A 19,232-nucleotide genomic window follows, 5' to 3' on the forward strand; every position below is an offset into this window, starting at 1 on the left:
TCCGTCCAGCGAGGAAGCGCGTAGAGTTTTGTGGGAGGACCTGCCGAAGGTCGGCCCGGAGGGCGCCGAAAATCTGGAAGCTCCGCTAAGCCTGGCGGAGCTGACCGGTGCCCTCGCCCGGCTCTCGAGGGGAAAATCCCCGGGGCTGGACGGGCTGACCGTGGAGTTCCACAGGGCGTTCTGGGACGTCCTGGGGAGCGACTACGCGCGGGTCCTGGGGGAAAGTCTGGCGACCGGGGAGATGCCCCTCTCTTGGCGCAGGGCAGTCATCGTCCTGCTGCGTAAGAAGGGCGATCTCCGCCTCCTTAAGAACTGGCGCCCGGTCTCCCTCCTCAGCACGGACTACAAAATCTTCGCCCGGGCGATGTCTGCTCGCCTTGGTGCCGTGCTGGACCACATGATCCACCCCGACCAGTCATACACGGTCCCGGGCCGGACAATCCACGATAACATCCATCTGGTCCGGGACCTCATCCATTGTTCCCAGGAGGCTGGTCTGTCGGTCGCCTTCTTATCCCTCGACCAAGAGAAGGCGTTCGACAGGGTGGATCACGACTATCTGCTCGGAACTCTGCGCGCTTTCGGGTTCGGGACGCATTTCGTCGCCCGGATCCGACTTTTGTACGCCGCCGCGGAGTGTCTGATTAAGGTTAACGGGTCCTTGACGGCGCCCCTTCGCTTTAGGAGAGGGGTGCGCCAGGGATGCCCCATGTCCGGCCAGTTATACGCCGTTTGCGTGGAGCCTTTCCTGCGCCTCTTGCGGACGAGGTTGACGGGACTGGCTCTGCAAGGGCCGGGCGTGGAGGTCGTCCTCTCGGCTTACGCCGATGACGTGCTCCTCGCGATAGAGGATCCCGCTGACCTGCGGAGGATGCGTGAGTGCCAGGAGATTTACTCGGCCGCGTCCTCCGCCAGGATCAACTGGGAGAAATGTTCCGGACTCCTGGTGGGTCAGTGGCGGGTGGACTCCCTGCCGGAGGAGCTCAGGCCTTTTGCCTGGAGCACGACCCATCTCCTCTATCTGGGAGTCTACCTTAGCCCCGACGAGGGAGCCTGGCCGGCGAACTGGCAGGAGCTGGAGGCCAAGGTCGCCGCTCGCCTAGGGCGCTGGACAGGACTGCTCCGAGTGCTGTCCTACAGGGGTCGAGCGCTAGTCATAAACCAGCTGGTGGCCGCAATGCTGTGGTACCGGCTGGTCACTTTGACCCCTCCCCCTGCGTTTGTCGCCAAGATACAGAAGAAGCTGGTGGACTTCTTCTGGAACAACAGGAAGCACTGGGTCTCTGCCGCGGTCTTGAGTCTCCCGCTTGAGGAGGGCGGTCAGTCGTTGGTGTGCGTCAGCGCCCAGCTCGCGACTTTCCGTCTTCAGACCCTGCAGAGATACCTTTACGTCGAGCCCCCTCCTAGGTGGTGCGCTCTGGCGAGGTATTTCTTCCGCCAGCAGCTCGACCTTAATTATGACACGCAGCTCCTGTTTGTGAACTTGGGGGGTGCCAGGACCGCCCTCTGGGAGCTGCCTGTCTTTTACAGGGAACTCATCAGGGTCTGGAACAAAGTCTCCACCAAGCGCAGCTCTCCGCCGGCTGGAGTGGCGGCCGTCCTGCAGCAGCCGCTGCTCGGGAATCCGTACCTCCACGGCCGAGGCTTCATGTGGCGGTCGGAAGAGAGGGCTGTGGCTGGTGAGGTGACCAGGGTCAGGGACCTGCTCGATGGCGGAGGAGCGGGCTGGATGGCGCCAGACACGCTGGCGCGGCGCCTAAACTCTGCCAACGTCCGCCACGCGGCCGATGCCATCGAGTCGCTAAAAACAGCTCTGGGCCCTGACTCCGTTAGGTGCATCGAGGAGGCTCAGGCACGTGGGGAGATCCCGTCCGAACTGACCCCCGTCCGGACGGAATTCCTCATCGGCGCCAAACCCCGGAACCTCCCTCGGGGGCCGGCGCCTCACAACTTGAGCCGCCTCGGGGAAATCCCCTCCGTGCCTTTCAGTTCCGCGCGGAGGGGTTTCCTGTACGGGCTGCTCCTGCACACCCTCAACTTTGCCATCCTCGCCGGCCGTCCGGACACGCCATGGCGTACCATCTTGCCTTCCGGAGGAGGCGGGGGTCCCCGATGGTGGGCACTCTACGCAGGGGTCCTCCCACTATTCATCGGGGACTTGGCCTGGAGGGTGGTGCACGGAGCAGTGCCGTGCAACAAATTTTTAAGCCGGTTCACGGACTCCCAGGCCGCCTGCAATTTCTGCGGTCTGGAGGAGTCCGTGTTCCATGTTTTTATGGAGTGCACAAGGTTGCAGCCCCTGTTCCATTATTTGAAGGGGCTGCTCCTGAAATTCTGGCTGCACTTCAGTCCCACTCTCCTGATCTTTGGGCACCCTGTGCGGAGGGGAGCGGGTAGGTCCGAAGGCCTCCTCGTAGGACTGCTCCTGGGCACGGCCAAGGGTGCCTTCAGCCGGTCCAGGCAGCGGGCGGTCGAGGGGGTCGTTCAACCTGACTGCCTGCCTCTCTTCCGCTCTTACATCCGGTCCAGGGTGTCCTTGGAGATGGAGCACGCGGTGTCCACCGGTACGCTCGCGGCCTTCCGCGAGAGGTGGGCACCGGAGGGACTGGAGTGCATCATCACGCCCGGCAACCAAATTTTAATTTGATTTTACGTTTTAAAGTTTAATTTGTTTTAATTGCCGGTGCTTTTAGTGTCCCCCTCTCCTTTTATAGGGGGCACTGGAAAAATTTGATTTTAGCGCAAAAAAAAAAAAAAAAAAAGGGCCTTGTAAATGTCTTGTGTGTGTCATCCAGGTCGGGTGGCACGGATACATGTTTTATGTTTTCACAGGTAAACTCAAAAGAGTTTCATGCACAAGGAACCAATGGTAGAGCAGTGGAGGTGTGTCCTGCTCAGTTGGAGCTGTGAGCAGTGAGTGGAGCTGCTAGCAACTTGAGCTCCTGCCTGGAGAGCCCTGAGACCAGCCCAGGAAGAGAAGGAAGAAAGGGGCTTCACCTTCAACTTTTATCCAGAGGGAGAGGAGGAGAAAAGAAAACTTTAAACATCTTTATTACCATTCTGCAAGGAGTTGGAGAGAGGGGGAAAAACCAACAACATCCAGTGTGGAAGGAGGGAGACTCTACATCTTCTACAGGTGGGTGTGGGTGCATTTCCCCAAACAGACTTTGTTGTTTCGGTGGGGGGAGGAAAGAAGACCACTGAGGGCCGGAACATCGCGGGGGGTGTGTGTGTGTGTGGTAGTGTGTGTGGGGGCCTTGCTTACAACTGGGCCCCCCCCCCACAATTGGAACCCCCCCACCCCCCCCCCCAATTGCCTAGCCTGGGATAGCTGGAGCTACCAGGCTGAAGATTTTCATTAATCATCCTATTAAAGATCGTTTAGGAGTGTGTGCCTGGTGGCTCTAGCTACCCCAGGTGAAGACGTCTTCTCCCCCCACCTGAAGACCAACCCAAAGACTGTGTTTTTTGTGTGTTTTGCCATCTGGGGAGTGCACCCACCCACAGCTGCGAGGGGAGACCTTCCCTCGCAGCCCCCCCCCCTTCCCACCCCCCTCTCTCTTTCTCTGTTACTCTGTTTCTCCCCTCTCTCTCTGAGGCCCCTTTTCTTCCTAATTTTAAAAAACAAAACCCAATTAAGACAACTGAGCAGAGGGAGCAAGGCCTCTCCCCAATTGTCAACGAGGGGAGAGGTGCCTCGTTAAGGGCTCCTCTGCTCAGTTAATATACGAGGCCATTAAAGACCATTAAGGCCTGTGACTTTGGGGTGGGTGTAGCCCTTAAAGGGACCCCGTGATGGCGACCCCATCCACGCCGGTGGCAGGGCCAGCAAGGACGTATGCGCAGGTGGCAACCGCTTCCACGGCCCCTCCTGCGCCACCCGCTGCCCTGCCACCTTTCAGACTCATTACTAAAAAACACGGGGTCAAGAGCTACACTCATCCCACAATGACCATCGAGGAGTGCGTGCGGGCGATGGCTGGGGTAGTCGGCCCCTCGGCCATTGTCGCAGCCTCCAAGATGTCTGGGAAGGCCGTGTTCTTCCTGGGGTCGGAGCGGGCGGTGTCCCTGGCCCTCGAAAAGGGGCTCACGGTGGGCGGGACGTTCCTGCCGGTGGACCCTCTCGAGGCCACCGCGCAGAGGGTCATCATTTCAAACGTCCCGCCCTTTGTTCCCGCTGAGCTCCTCCTCCCTCACCTACAACAACTGGGGGATGTAAGGTCAGGGATCAACCCCATACCGCTCGGCCTCAGGGAGAACAGCCTGCGCCACGTGTTCTCCTTCCGCCGCCAGCTCTTTGTCCGGCTGGCGCGGGAGGACACGACGGAGGGGAATTTTAATGTGGTGCACGAGGGGACTGCCTACCGCGTCTTCTGGACGTCGGACGGCGTGCGGTGCCATGCCTGCAGGGAGGTGGGGCACGTTCGCAAGAACTGCCCCGCCTCCAAGGCCGCCAAACCACCGAAGGCGGCCAAGGCTGGCGCCGCCGCCACCCCTCCCCCTAGTTGCGTCCGCGTGCTGGGAGCCATGGGTGCGCGGGCATCGTCGGAGGCCTTTGTTTTCAGGGCCTCCGGCGGGGGGGAGGAAGAGCGTCCGACCGGAAAGAAGGCGCGGAAGAAGGCAAAACATCTAGAGGCGGGTCCCCTCAGTGCGCCAGATAATTTGACCACCGCGCTCAGCCCAACCCCGTCACCGGCGAGCGCGTGGTGCCCAGAGCCCATGCCCGAGCCCTTGAATAACACCACAGAGGGGCCCGGGCGCGGGAAAGGAAAAGAAAAGGGGGGGCGGAGCGGGAGGCCTCGGCAGACATGGGGGTCTCCCTGCCTCCGTGCGCCCCCAGGAACAAAAGGAGGCGCGGCTCCGATGAGGCGGAGGGGGAACAACATCCCTCCGCGGAGGAGTCGGTGCCCGCCGCGTGTCCCGCGTCCCCCACCAGCGCTCCCAAATTGCGCTGCAGGCGCGAAGAGTCTGTCCCCGGGGAGGGTGAGGCAGTCGAGGCTGCCCAGCCGCTGCCTCCTGGGGATGGCATGGAAGATCTGCCTGTCGTGGGGGGCGTGGGGACCGCGGAGGAATGCGTAGCCGCCGGGCCGGGCGTCCCGGGGACTGAGGCGGGCGGGGCCGAAAAGGCCGAACCTGAGCCCGCCCAGCCAATACCCAACTTCCCCCGGGAGTCGCTCGACCCGGCAGAAACACAAACTGATTTTAATGAAACTGTAGATGCTGGGCCGGGGGGTGGCAGCGGGGAGGGGGAGGAACACCCACCCTCGCCTCTTACTTTGGAGCTGGAGCACTTGGGGAGCCTGGGGATCTCCTATGGCCGGGTCTCTCCTTGTTCTCCGGTTCCTGGGGCGGAAGGGGAACCCCTTCCGCTGTCATTTCCCGACCCAGCACCATTTTTAAAAGAGCCCAGTGGGGACTCCTCTGCCGACGATCCTGGGGGTGGGATCGGGGCAGTGCCAGGGCCGGTTGGAGCGGCCGGTTCATTTGCCGTACCTTGTGCGGTCGATGGGCTGGCTGCTGGCGGCCACCTCCCGGAGGAGGACGGGGACTCGGTGGGGGACGCGGGTGAAGACCTAGAGACCACCGCCAGTGAGGCGGTGGATCTGCTCGCGGCCGCCGCTGAGGCCATCCTCATTCCTGCAAAGGAACTCCGGGACTTTTTGGCCCAGAGCTGGGGTCGCCGCGACCAAGCCCGACTGGCCCTGGAAAAATGGTCCGAGCCGGAGCTGATCAAGGGGTCCGTCCGCGCCGCCGTTAAAACCTTGGCCGCGGGCGGGCCCTTGACAAAGGAGCAGCACCTTGAGCTGCGCGAGCTCGAGGGACTCCTCGCTGGGCTGCAGAGGGAGCGGAGTTCAACAAAAGACTCCGCTCCCTCCCCCACAATAGGTTAAGGTAGAGGTTGCACTATGCTTTTGCCATGAAGATAACCATAGCCAGCCTCAACATCAACGGCGGCAGAGGGGCACGCCGTAGATTTGACAATTTTTCGCTCCTGCGGGAGGGGAAATATGCGGTGTGCTTCCTGCAAGAAACCCACACCGTTCCGGGAGACGAAGCCACGTGGCTCCTGGAATGGCAAGGAGAGGTCCGCATGAGCCACCTCACCGCCATTTCTAGTGGGGTGGCCATCTTGCTGGGCCCGCATTTTCAGCCGGAGATCTTGGGGGTCGAGGAGCCCGTGCCAGGCCGCTTGCTGCACGTAACGGTTCGCCTGGGGGACGTGCCGCTCCATCTCGTGAACGTGTACGCCCCTCATCCCGGCCCGCAGCAGACGCGCTTCTTTGAAGAGGTGTCCGCTCTTCTTGGCTCCGTCGACGTCGGCGACTGCATTGTCCTCGGGGGGGATTTTAACTGCACCCTCGAGGCGAGGGACCGCTCCGGTGCCCCGCAGTGCATGACGGCGATGGAGAAGTTGAGGGACCTGGTCGGGTCCTTCGACTTGGTGGACGTCTGGCGAAATCTCCACCCCGACTCCAGCGCCTTTACTTGGGTGAGGCCTGGAGTTGGATGGTCTAGAGTCGACCGCCTTTACGTGTCTCGGGCGTACGTTTCCTGTGTCCCGGCGGCCTCCATGCGGCCGGTGCCATGTTCGGACCACCACCTGGTGTGGGCGGAGCTCGCTTCGCTCCGCGCGAGGACGGGGTCCGCGTACTGGCACTTTAACAACCGGCTGCTGGAGGACGTGCGGTTCCAGGACTCGTTCCGTCGATTCTGGTCCGACTGGAGAAGGAAGCAGGGGGGCTTCCCCTCCTTGAGGCTATGGTGGGACGTGGGCAAGGCTCACGTCCGCGTCTTCTGTCAAGAGTACGCGAGGTGGTCGACCAAGAGGCGGGCGGCCAGAGTCGGGCGCCTAGAAAAAGAGGTGCTCGACCTGGAAGCCCGTCTCGGTCAAGTCGTCCAGGACCCGGCCCTGCGGACGGTGTACGAAGCGAAGAAGGCCGCGCTGAAGGACCTGCAGCTCGTCGGGTCCCGAGGCGCGTTCGTGAGGTCGCGGATCCGGTTCCTGCGGGATCTGGACCGCGGCTCCCCCTTCTTCTACTCGCTGGAAAAAAGGCAGAGTGTCCGTAAGCAGCTCTTGACGCTGCTGGCCGACGACGGCTCTCGTCTCGGATCCGGAGGGCGTCAACAACAGGGTCCGTGAATATTACGGGGCTCTGTTCTCTCCGGATCCGTCCAGCGAGGAAGCGCGTAGAGTTTTGTGGGAGGACCTGCCGAAGGTCAGCCCGGAGGGCGCCGAAAATCTGGAAGCTCCGCTAAGCCTGGCGGAGCTGACCGGTGCCCTCGCCCGGCTCTCGAGGGGAAAATCCCCGGGGCTGGACGGGCTGACCGTGGAGTTCCACAGGGCGTTCTGGGACGTCCTGGGGAGCGACTACGCGCGGGTCCTGGGGGAAAGTCTGGCGACCGGGGAGATGCCCCTCTCTTGGCGCAGGGCAGTCATCGTCCTGCTGCCTAAGAAGGGCGATCTCCGCCTCCTTAAGAACTGGCGCCCGGTCTCCCTCCTCAGCACGGACTACAAAATCTTCGCCAGGGCGATGTCTGCTCGCCTTGGTGCCGTGCTGGACCACATGATCCACCCCGACCAGTCATACACGGTCCCGGGCCGGACAATCCACGATAACATCCATCTGGTCCGGGACCTCATCCATTGTTCCCAGGAGGCTGGTCTGTCGGTCGCCTTCCTATCCCTCGACCAAGAGAAGGCGTTCGACAGGGTGGATCACGACTATCTGCTCGAAACTCTGCGCGCTTTCGGGTTCGGGACGCATTTCGTCGCCCGGATCCGACTTTTGTACGCCGCCGCGGAGTGTCTGATTAAGGTTAACGGGTCCTTGACGGCGCCCCTTCGCTTTAGGAGAGGGGTGCGCCAGGGATGCCCCATGTCCGGCCAGTTATACGCCGTTTGCGTGGAGCCTTTCCTGCGCCTCTTGCGGACGAGGTTGACGGGACTGGCTCTGCAAGGGCCGGGCGTGGAGGTCGTCCTCTCGGCTTACGCCGATGACGTGCTCCTCGCGATAGAGGATCCCGCTGACCTGCGGAGGATGCGTGAGTGCCAGGAGATTTACTCGGCCGCGTCCTCCGCCAGGATCAACTGGGAGAAATGTTCCGGACTCCTGGTGGGTCAGTGGCGGGTGGACTCCCTGCCGGAGGAGCTCAGGCCTTTTGCCTGGAGCACGACCCATCTCCTCTATCTGGGAGTCTACCTTAGCCCCGACGAGGGAGCCTGGCCGGCGAACTGGCAGGAGCCGGAGGCCAAGGTCGCCGCTCGCCTAGGGCGCTGGACAGGACTGCTCCGAGTGCTGTCCTACAGGGGTCGAGCGCTAGTCATAAACCAGCTGGTGGCCGCAATGCTGTGGTACCGGCTGGTCACTTTGACCCCTCCCCCTGCGTTTGTCGCCAAGATACAGAAGAAGCTGGTGGACTTCTTCTGGAACAACAGGAAGCACTGGGTCTCTGCCGCGGTCTTGAGTCTCCCGCTTGAGGAGGGCGGTCAGTCGTTGGTGTGCGTCAGCGCCCAGCTTGCGACTTTCCGTCTTCAGACCCTGCAGAGATACCTTTACGTCGAGCCCCCTCCTAGGTGGTGCGCTCTGGCGAGGTATTTCTTCCGCCAGCAGCTCGACCTCAATTATGACACGCAGCTCCTGTTTGTGAACTTGGGGGGTGCCAGGACCGCCCTCCGGGAGCTGCCTGTCTTTTACAGGGAACTCATCAGGGTCTGGAACAAAGTCTCCACCAAGCGCAGCTCTCCGCCGGCTGGAGTGGCGGCCGTCCTGCAGGAACCGCTGCTCGAGAATCCGTACCTCCACGGCCGAGGCTTTATGTGGCGGTCGGAAGAGAGGGCCGTGGCTGGTGAGGTGACCAGGGTCAGGGACCTGCTCGATGGCGGAGGAGCGGGCTGGATGGCGCCAGACACGCTGGCGCGGCGCCTAAATTCTGCCAACGTCCGCCACGCGGCCGATGCCATCGAGTCGCTAAAAACAGCTCTGGGCCCTGACTCCGTTAGGTGCATCGAGGAGGCTCAAGCACGTGGGGAGATCCCGTCCGAACTGACCCCCGTCCGGACGGAATTCCTCATCGGCGCCAAACCCCGGAACCTCCCTCGGGGGCCGGCGCCTCACAACTTGAGCCGCCTCGGGGAAATCCCCTCCGTGCCTTTCAGTTCCGCGCGGAGGGGTTTACTGTACGGGCTGCTCCTGCACACCCTCAACTTTGCCATCCTCGCCGGCCGTCCGGACACGCCATGGCGTACCATCTTGCCGTCCGGAGGAGGCGGGGGTCCCCGATGGAGGGCACTCTACGCAGGGGTCCTCCCACTATTCATCGGGGACTTGGCCTGGAGGGTGGTGCACGGAGCAGTGCCGTGCAACAAATTTTTAAGCCGGTTCACGGACTCCCAGGCCGCCTGCAATTTCTGCGGTTTGGAGAGTGTCCGTGTTCCATGTTTTTATTGCGTGCACAAGGTTGCAGCCCCTGTTCCATTATTTGAAGGGGCTGCTCCTGAAATTCTGGCTGCACTTCAGTCCCACACTCCTGATCTTTGGGCACCCTGTGCGGAGGGGAGCGGGTAGGTCCGAAGGCCTCCTCGTAGGACTGCTCCTGGGCACGGCCAAGGGTGCCATCAGCCGGTCCAGGCAGCGGGCGGTCGAGGGGGTCGTTCAACCTGACTGCCTGCCTCTCTTCCGCTCTTACATCCGGTCCAGGGTGTCCTTGGAGATGGAGCACGCGGTGTCCACCGGTACGCTCGCGGCCTTCCGCGAGAGGTGGGCACCGGAGGGACTGGAGTGCATCATCACGCCCGGCAACCAAATTTTAATTTGATTTTACGTTTTAAAGTTTAATTTGTTTTAATTGCCGGTGCTTTTAGTGTCCCCCTCCCCTTTTATAGGGGGCACTGGGAAAATTTGATTTTAGCGCCCCAAAAAAAAAAAAAATAAAATAATTTTAAAAAAAAGGGGCCTTGAAAATGTCTGCTGTGTCACCCAGGTCGGGTGGCATGGTCTTAATGTTTTATGTTTTGCAGGTAAACTCAAAAGAGTTTCATGCACAAGGAACCAATGGTAGAGCAGTGGAGGCGTGTCCTGCTCAGTTGGAGCTGTGAGCAGTGAGTGGAGCTGCTAGCAACTTGAGCTCCTGCCTGGAGAGCCCTGAGACCAGCCCAGGAAGAGAAGGAAGAAAGGGGCTTCACCTTCAACTTTTATCCAGAGGGAGAGGAGGAGAAAAGAAAACTTTAAACATCTTTATTACCATTCTGCAAGGAGTTGGAGAGAGGGGGAAAAGACCAACAACATCCAGTGTGGAAGGAGGGAGACTCTACATTTCTACAGGTGGGTGTGGGTGCATTTCCCAAAAAGACTTTGTTGTATCGGTGGGGGGAGGAAAGAAGACCACTGAGGGCCGGAACATCGCGGGGGGTGTGTGTGTGTGTGGTAGTGTGTGTGGGGGCCTTGCTTACAACTGGGCCCCCCCCACAATTGGAACCCCCCCCACCCCCCCACATTTGCCTAGCCTGGGATAGCTGGAGCTACCAGGCTGAAGATTTTCATTAATCACCCTATTAAAGATCGTTTAGGATTGTGTGCCTGGTGGCTCTAGCTACCCCAGGTGAAGACGTCTTCTCCCCCCACCTGAAGACCAACCCAAAGACTGTGTTTTTTGTGTGTTTTGCCATCTGAAAAGTGCACCCACCCACAGCTGCGAGGGGAGACCTGCCCGCGCAGCCCCCCCCCCCTTCCCACCCCCCTCTCTCTTTCTCCGTTACCCTCTGTTTCTCCCCTCTCTCTCTGAGGCCCCTTTTCTTACTAATTTAAAAAAAAAACAATTAAGACAACTGAGCAGAGGGAGCAAGGCCTCTCCCCAATTGTCAACGAGGGGAGAGGTGCCTCGTTAAGGGCTCCTCTGCTCAGTTAATATACAAGGCCATTAAAGACCATTAAGGCCTGTGACTTTGGGGTGGGTGTAGCCCTTAAAGGGACCCCGTGATGGCGACCCCATCCACGCCGGTGGCAGGGCCAGCGAAGACGTATGCGCAGGTGGCAACCGCTTCCACGGCACCTCCTGCGCCACCCGCTGCCCTGCCACCATTCAGACTCATTACAAAAAAACACGGGGTCAAGAGCTACACTCACCCCACAATGACCATCGAGGAGTGCGTGCGGGCGATGGCTGGGGTAGTCGGCCCCTCGGCCATTGTCGCAGCCTCTAAGATGTCTGGGAAGGCCGTGTTCTTCCTGGGGTCGGAGCGGGCGGTGTCCCTGGCCCTTGAAAAGGGGCTCACGGTGGGCGGGACGTTCCTGCCGGTGGACCCTCTCGAGGCCACCGCGCAGAGGGTCATCATTTCAAACGTCCCGCCCTTTGTTCCCGCTGAGCTCCTCCTCCCTCACCTACACCAACTGGGGGAGGTAAGGTCGGGGATCAACCCCATACCGCTCGGCCTCAGGGAGAACAGCCTGCGCCACGTGTTCTCCTTCCGCCGCCAGCTCTTTGTCCGGCTGGCGCGGGAGGAGACGACGGAGGGGAACTTTAATGTGGTGCACGAGGGGACTGCCTACCGCGTCTTTTGGACGTCGGACGGCGTGCGGTGCCATGCCTGCAGGGAGGTGGGGCACGTTCGCAAGAACTGCCCCGCCTCCAAGGCCGCCAAACCACCGAAGGCGGCCAAGGCTGGCGCCGCCGCCACCCCTCCCCCTAGTTGCGTCCGCGTGCCGGGAGCCATGGGTGCGCGGGCATCGTCGGAGGCCTTTGTTTTCAGGGCCTCCGGCGGGGGGGAGGGAGAGCGTCCGACCGGAAAGAAGGCGCGGAAGAAGGCAAAACATCTAGAGGCGGGTCCCCTCGGTGCGCCAGATAATTTGACCACCGCGCTCAGCCCAACCCCGTCACCGGCGAGCGCGTGGTGCCCCGAGCCCGTGCCCGAGCCCTTGAATAACACCACAGAGGGGCCCGGGCGCGGGAAAGGAAAGGAAAAGGGGGGGCGGAGCGGGAGGCCTCGGCAGACATGGGGGTCTCCCTGCCTCCGCGCACCCCCAGGAACAAAAGGAGGCGCGGCTCCGATGAGGCGGAGGGGGAACAACATCCCTCCGCGGAGGAGTCAGTGCCCGTCGCGTGTCCCGCGTCCCCCACCAGCGCTCCCAAATTGCGCTGCAGGCGCGAAGAGTCTGTCCCCGGGGAGGGTGAGGCAGTCGAGGCTGCCCAGCCGCTGCCTCCTGGGGATGGAGTGGAAGATCTGCCTGTCGTGGGGGGCGTGGTGCCAGCGGAAGAATGCATTGCCGCCGGGCCGGGCGTCCCGGGGACTGAGGCGGGCGGGGCCGAAAAGGCCGAACCTGAGCCCGCCCAGCCAATACCCAACTTCCCCCGGGAGTCGCTCGACCCGGCAGAAACACAAACTGATTTTAATGAAACTGTAGATGCTGGGCCGGGGGGTGGCAGCGGGGAGGGGGAGGAACACCCACCCTCGCCTCTTACTTTGGAGCTGGAGCACTTGGGGAGCCTGGGGATCTCCTATGGCCGGGTCTCTCCTTGTTCTCCGGTTCCTGGGGCGGAGGGGGAACCCCTTCCGCTGTCATTTCCCGACCCAGCACCATTTTTAAAAGAGCCCAGTGGGGACTCCTCTGCCGACGATCCTGGGGGTGGGATCGGGGCAGTGCCAGGGCCGGTTGGAGCGGCCGGTTCATTTGCCGTACCTTGTGCGGTCGATGGGCTGGCTGCTGGCGGCCACCTCCCGGAGGAGGACGGGGACTCGGTGGAGGACGCGGGTGAAGACCTAGAGACCACCGCCAGTGAGGCGGTGGATCTGCTCGCGGCCGCCGCTGAGGCCCTCCTCATTCCTGCAAAGGAACTCCGGGACTTTTTGGCCCAGAGCCGGGGTCGCCGCGACCAAGCCCGACTGGCCCTGGAAAAATGGTCCGAGCCGGAGCTGATCAAGGGGTCCGTCCGCGCCGCCGTTAAAACCTTGGCCGCGGGCGGGCCCTTGACAAAGGAGCAGCACCTTGAGCTGCGCGAGCTCGAGGGACTCCTCGCTGGGCTGCGGAGGGAGCGGAGTTCAACAAAAGACTCCGCTCCCTCCCCCACAATAGGTTAAGGTAGAGGTTGCACTATGCTTTTGCCATGAAGATAACCATAGCCAGCCTCAACATCAACGGCGGCAGAGGGGCACGCCGTAGATTTGACAATTTTTCGCTCCTGCGGGAGGGGAAATATGCGGTGTGCTTCCTGCAAGAAACCCACACCGTTCCGGGAGACGAAGCCACGTGGCTCCTGGAATGGCAAGGAGAGGTCCGCATGAGCCACCTCACCGCCATTTCTAGTGGGGTGGCCATCTTGCTGGGCCCGCATTTTCAGCCGGAGATCTTGGGGGTCGAGGAGCCCGTGCCAGGCCGCTTGCTGCACGTAACGGTTCGCCTGGGGGACGTGCCGCTCCATCTCGTGAACGTGTACGCCCCTCATCCCGGCCCGCAGCAGACGCGCTTCTTTGAAGAGGTGTCCGCTCTTCTTTGCTCCGTCGACGTCGGCGACTGCATTGTCCTCGGGGGGGATTTTAACTGCACCCTCGAGGCGAGGGACCGCTCCGGTGCCCCGCAGTGCATGACGGCGATGGAGAAGTTGAGGGACCTGGTCGGGTCCTTCGACTTGGTGGACGTCTGGCGAAATCTCCACCCCGACTCCAGCGCCTTTACTTGGGTGAGGCCTGGAGTTGGATGGTCTAGAGTCGACCACCTTTACGTGTCTCGGGCGTACGTTTCCTGCGTCCCGGCGGCCTCCATGCGGCTGGTGCCGTGTTCGGACCACAACCTGGTGTGGGCGGAGCTCGCTTCGCTCCGCGCGAGGACGGGGTCCGCGTACTGGCACTTTAACAACCGGCTGCTGGAGGACGTGCGGTTCCAGGACTCGTTCCGTCGATTCTGGTCCGACTGGAGAAGGAAGCAGGGGGGCTTCCCCTCCTTGAGGCTATGGTGGGACGTGGGCAAGGCTCACGTCCGCGTCTTCTGTCAAGAGTACGCGAGGGGGTCGACCAAGAGGCGGGCGGCCAGAGTCGGGCGCCTAGAAAAAGAGGTGCTCGACCTGGAAGCCCGTCTCGGTCAAGTCGTCCAGGACCCGGCCCTGCGGACGGTGTACGAAGCGAAGAAGGCCGCGCTGAAGGACCTGCAGCTCGTCGGGTCCCGAGGCGCGTTCGTGAGGTCGCGGATCCGGTTCCTGCGGGATCTGGACCGCGGCTCCCCCTTCTTCTACTCGCTGGAAAAAAGGCAGAGTGTCCGTAAGCAGCTCTTGACGCTGCTGGCCGACGACGGCTCTCTCGTCTCGGATCCGGAGGGCGTCAACAACAGGGTCCGTGAATATTACGGGGCTCTGTTCTCTCCGGATCCGTCCAGCGAGGAAGCGCGTAGAGTTTTGTGGGAGGACCTGCCGAAGGTCGGCCCGGAGGGCGCCGAAAATCTGGAAGCTCCGCTAAGCCTGGCGGAGCTGACCGGTGCCCTCGCCCGGCTCTCGAGGGGAAAATCCCCGGGGCTGGACGGGCTGACCGTGGAGTTCCACAGGGCGTTCTGGGACGTCCTGGGGGGCGACTACGCGCGGGTCCTGGGGGAAAGTCTGGCGACCGGGGAGATGCCCCTCTCTTGGCGCAGGGCAGTCATCGTCCTGCTGCCTAAGAAGGGCGATCTCCGCCTCCTTAAGAACTGGCGCCCGGTCTCCCTCCTCAGCACGGACTACAAAATCTTCGCCAGGGCGATGTCTGCTCGCCTTGGTGCCGTGCTGGACCACATGATCCACCCCGACCAGTCCTACACGGTCCCGGGCCGGACAATCCACGACAACATCCATCTGGTCCGGGACCTCATCCATTGCTCCCAGGAGGCTGGTCTCTCGGTCGCCTTCCTATCCCTCGACCAAGAGAAGGCGTTCGACAGGGTGGATCACGACTATCTGCTCGGAACTCTGCGCGCTTTCGGGTTCGGGACGCATTTCGTCGCCCGGATCCGACTTTTGTACGCCGCCGCGGAGTGTCTGATTAAGGTTAACGGGTCCTTGACGGCGCCCCTTCGCTTTAGGAGAGGGGTGCGCCAGGGATGCCCCATGTCCGGCCAGTTATACGCCGTTTGTGTGGAGCCTTTCCTGCGCCTCTTGCGGACGAGGTTGACGGGACTGGCTCTGCAAGGGCCGGGCTTGGAGGTCGTCCTCTCGGCTTACGCCGATGACGTGCTCCTCGCGATAGAGGATCCCGCTGACCTGCGGAGGATGCGTGAGTGCCAGGAGATTTACTCGGCCGCGTCCTCTGCCAGGATCAACTGGGAGAAATGTTCCGGACTCCTGGTGGGTCAGTGGCGGGTGGACTCCCTGCCGGAGGAGCTCAGGCCTTTTGCCTGGAGCACGACCCATCTCCTCTATCTGGGAGTCTACCTTAGCCCCGACGAGGGAGCCTGGCCGGCGAACTGGCAGGAGCTGGAGGCCAAGGTCGCCGCTCGCCTAGGGCGCTGGACAGGACTGCTCCGAGTGCTGTCCTACAGGGGTCGAGCGCTAGTCATAAACCAGCTGGTGGCCGCAATGCTGTGGTACCGGCTGGTCACTTTGACCCCTCCCCCTGCGTTTGTCGCCAAGATACAGAAGAAGCTGGTGGACTTCTTCTGGAACAACAGGAAGCACTGGGTCTCTGCCGCGGTCTTGAGTCTCCCGCTTGAGGAGGGCGGTCAGTCGTTGGTGTGCGTCAGCGCCCAGCTCGCGACTTTCCGTCTTCAGACCCTGCAGAGATACCTTTACGTCAAGCCCCCTCCTAGGTGGTATGCTCTGGCGAGGTATTTCTTCCGCCAGCAGCTCGACCTCAATTATGACACGCAGCTCCTGTTTGTGAACTTGGGGGGTGCCAGGACCGCCCTCCGGGAGCTGCCTGTCTTTTACAGGGAACTCATCAGGGTCTGGAACAAAGTCTCCACCAAGCGCAGCTCTCCGCCGGCTGGAGTGGCGGCCGTCCTGCAGGAACCGCTGCTCGGGAATCCGTACCTCCACGGCCGAGGCTTTATGTGGCGGTCGGAAGAGAGGGCTGTGGCTGGTGAGGTGACCAGGGTCAGGGACCTGCTCGATGGCGGAGGAGCGGGCTGGATGGCGCCAGACACGCTGGCGCGGCGCCTAAATTCTGCCAACGTCCGCCACGCGGCTGATGCCATCGAGTCGCTAAAAACAGCTCTGGGCCCTGACTCCGTTAGGTGCATCGAGGAGGCTCAAGCACGTGGGGAGATCCCGTCCGAACTGACCCCCGTCCGGACGGAATTCCTCATCGGCGCCAAACCCCGGAACCTCCCTCGGGGGCCGGCGCCTCACAACTTGAGCCGCCTCGGGGAAATCCCCTCCGTGCCTTTCAGTTCCGCGCGGAGGGGTTTCCTGTACGGGCTGCTCCTGCACACCCTCAACTTTGCCATCCTCGCCGGCCGTCCGGACACGCCATGGCGTACCATCTTGCCGTCCGGAGGAGGCGGGGGTCCCCGATGGAGGGCACTCTACGCAGGGGTCCTCCCACTATTCATCGGGGACTTGGCCTGGAGGGTGGTGCACGGAGCAGTGCCGTGCAACAAATTTTTAAGCCGGTTCACGGACTCCCAGGCCGCCTGCAATTTCTGCGGTCTGGAGGAGTCCGTGTTCCATGTTTTTTATGGAGTGCACAAGGTTGCAGCCCCTGTTCCACTATTTGAAGGGGCTGCTCCTGAAATTCTGGCTGCACTTCAGTCCCACTCTCCTGATCTTTGGGCAACCTGTGCGGAGGGGAGCGGGTAGGTCCGAAGGCCTCCTCGTAGGACTGCTCCTGGGCACGGCCAAGGGTGCCATCAGCCGGTCCAGGCAGCGGGCGGTCGAGGGGGTCGTTCAACCTGACTGCCTGCCTCTCTTCCGCTCTTACATCCGGTCCAGGGTGTCCTTGGAGATGGAGCACGCGGTGTCCACCGGTACGCTCGCGGCCTTCCGCGAGAGGTGGGCACCGGAGGGACTGGAGTGCATCATCACGCCCGGCAACCAAATTTTAATTTGATTTTACGTTTTAAAGTTTAATTTGTTTTAATTGCCGGTGCTTTTAGTGTCCCCTTCCCTTTTATAGGGGGCACTGGGGAAAAATTGTGATTTTAGTGCCCAAAAAAAAAAAGGAAAAAAAAAAAAAGAAAAGAAAAACACAATAAAAAACAAAAAAAGGGGGGGAAAAAAGGGCCTTGTAAATGTCTGGAGTGTCACCCAGGTCGGGTGGCACCGTTTAATGTTTTATGTTTTGCAGGTGAACTCCAAAAAGAGTTTCATGCACAAGGAACCAATGGTAGAGCAGTGGAGGCGTGTCCTGCTCAGTTGGAGCTGTGAGCAGTGAGTGGAGCTGCTAGCAACTTGAGCTCCTGCCTGGAGAGCCCTGAGACCAGCCCAGGAAGAGAAGGAAGAAAGGGGCTTCACCTTCAACTTTTATCCAGAGGGAGAGGAGGAGAAAAGAAAACTTTAAACATCTTTATTACCATTCTGCAAGGAGTTGGAGAGAGGGGGAAAAGACCAACAACATCCAGTGTGGAAGGAGGGAGACTCTACATTTCTACAGGTGGGTGTGGGTGCATTTCCCAAAAAGACTTTGTTGTATCGGTGGGGGGAGGAAAGAAGACCACTGAGGGCCGGAACATCGCGGGGTGTGTGTGTGTGTGTGTGTGGTAGTGTGTGTGGGGGCCTTGCTTACAACTAAGCCCCCCCCACAATTGGAACCCCCCCCACCCCCCCACATTTGCCTAGCCTGGGATAGCTGGAGCTACCAGGCTGAAGATTGTCATTAATCTCCCTATTAAAGATCGTTTAGGAGTGGGTGCCTGGTGGCTCTAGCTACCCCAGGTGAAGACGTCTTCTCCCCCCACCTGAAGACCAACCCAAAGACTGTGTTTTTTGTGTGTTTTGCCATCTGGGGAGTGCACCCACCCACAGCTGCGAGGGGAGACCTGCCCTCGCAGCCCCCCCCCCTTCCCACCCCCCTCTCTCTTTCTCCGTTACCCTCTGTTTCTCCCCTCTCTCTCTGAGGCCCCTTTTCTTCCTAATTTTAAAAAAAACCCAATTAAGACAACTGAGCAGAGGGAGCAAGGCCTCTCCCCAATTGTCAACGAGGGGAGAGGTGCCTCGTTAAGGGCTCCTCTGCTCAGTTAATATACAAGGCCATTAAAGACCATTAAGGCCTGTGACTTTGGGGTGGGTGTAGCCCTTAAAGGGACCCCGTGATGGCGACCCCATCCACGCCGGTGGCAGGGCCAGCGAAGACGTATGCGCAGGTGGCAACCGCTTCCACGGCACCTCCTGCGCCACCCGCTGCCCTGCCACCATTCAGACTCATTACAAAAAAACACGGGGTCAAGAGCTACACTCACCCCACAATGAGCATTGAGGAGTGCGTGCGGGCGATGGCTGGGGTAGTCGGCCCCTCGGCCATTGTCGCAGCCTCCAAGATGTCTGGGAAGGCCGTTTTCTTCCTGGGGTCGGAGCGGGCGGTGTCCCTGGCCCTCGAAAGGGGGCTCACGGTGGGCGGGACGTTCCTGCCGGTGGATCCTCTCGAGGCCACCGCGCAGAGGGTCATCGTGTCGAACGTCCCGCCCTTTGTTCCCGCTGAGCTCCTCCTCCCTCACCTACAACAACTGGGGGAGGTAAGGTCAGGGATCAACTCCATACCGCTCGGCCTCAGGGAGAACAGCCTGCGCCACGTGTTCTCCTTCCGCCGCCAGCTCTTTGTCCGGCTGGCGCGGGAGGAGACGACGGAGGGAAATTTTAATGTGGTGCACGAGGGGACTGCCTACCGCGTCTTCTGGACGTCGGACGGCGTGCGGTGCCATGCCTGCAAGGAGGTGGGGCACGTTCGCAAGAACTGCCCCGCCTCCAAGGCCGCCAAACCACCGAAGGCGGCCAAGGCTGGCGCCGCCGCCACCCCTCCCCCTAGCTGCGTCCGCGTGCCGGGAGCCATGGGTGCGCGGGCATCGTCGGAGGCCTTTGTTTTCAGGGCCTCCGGCGGGGGGGAGGGAGAGCGTCCGACCGGAAGGAAGGCGCGGAAGAAGACAAAACATCCAGAGGCGGGTCCCCTCGGTGCGCCAGACAATTTGACCACCGCGCTCAGCCCAACCCCGTCACCGGCGAGCGCGGGGTGCCCCGAGCCCGTGCCCGGGCCCTTGAATAACACCACAGAGGGGCCCAGGCGCGGGCAAGAAAAGGAAAAGGGGGGGCGGAGCGGGAGGCCTCGGCAGACATGGGGGTCTCCCTGCCTC

The sequence above is a fragment of the Pristiophorus japonicus genome, unplaced genomic scaffold, assembly GCF_044704955.1.
Source record: "Pristiophorus japonicus isolate sPriJap1 unplaced genomic scaffold, sPriJap1.hap1 HAP1_SCAFFOLD_313, whole genome shotgun sequence".
Classification (NCBI taxonomy): domain Eukaryota; kingdom Metazoa; phylum Chordata; class Chondrichthyes; family Pristiophoridae; genus Pristiophorus; species Pristiophorus japonicus.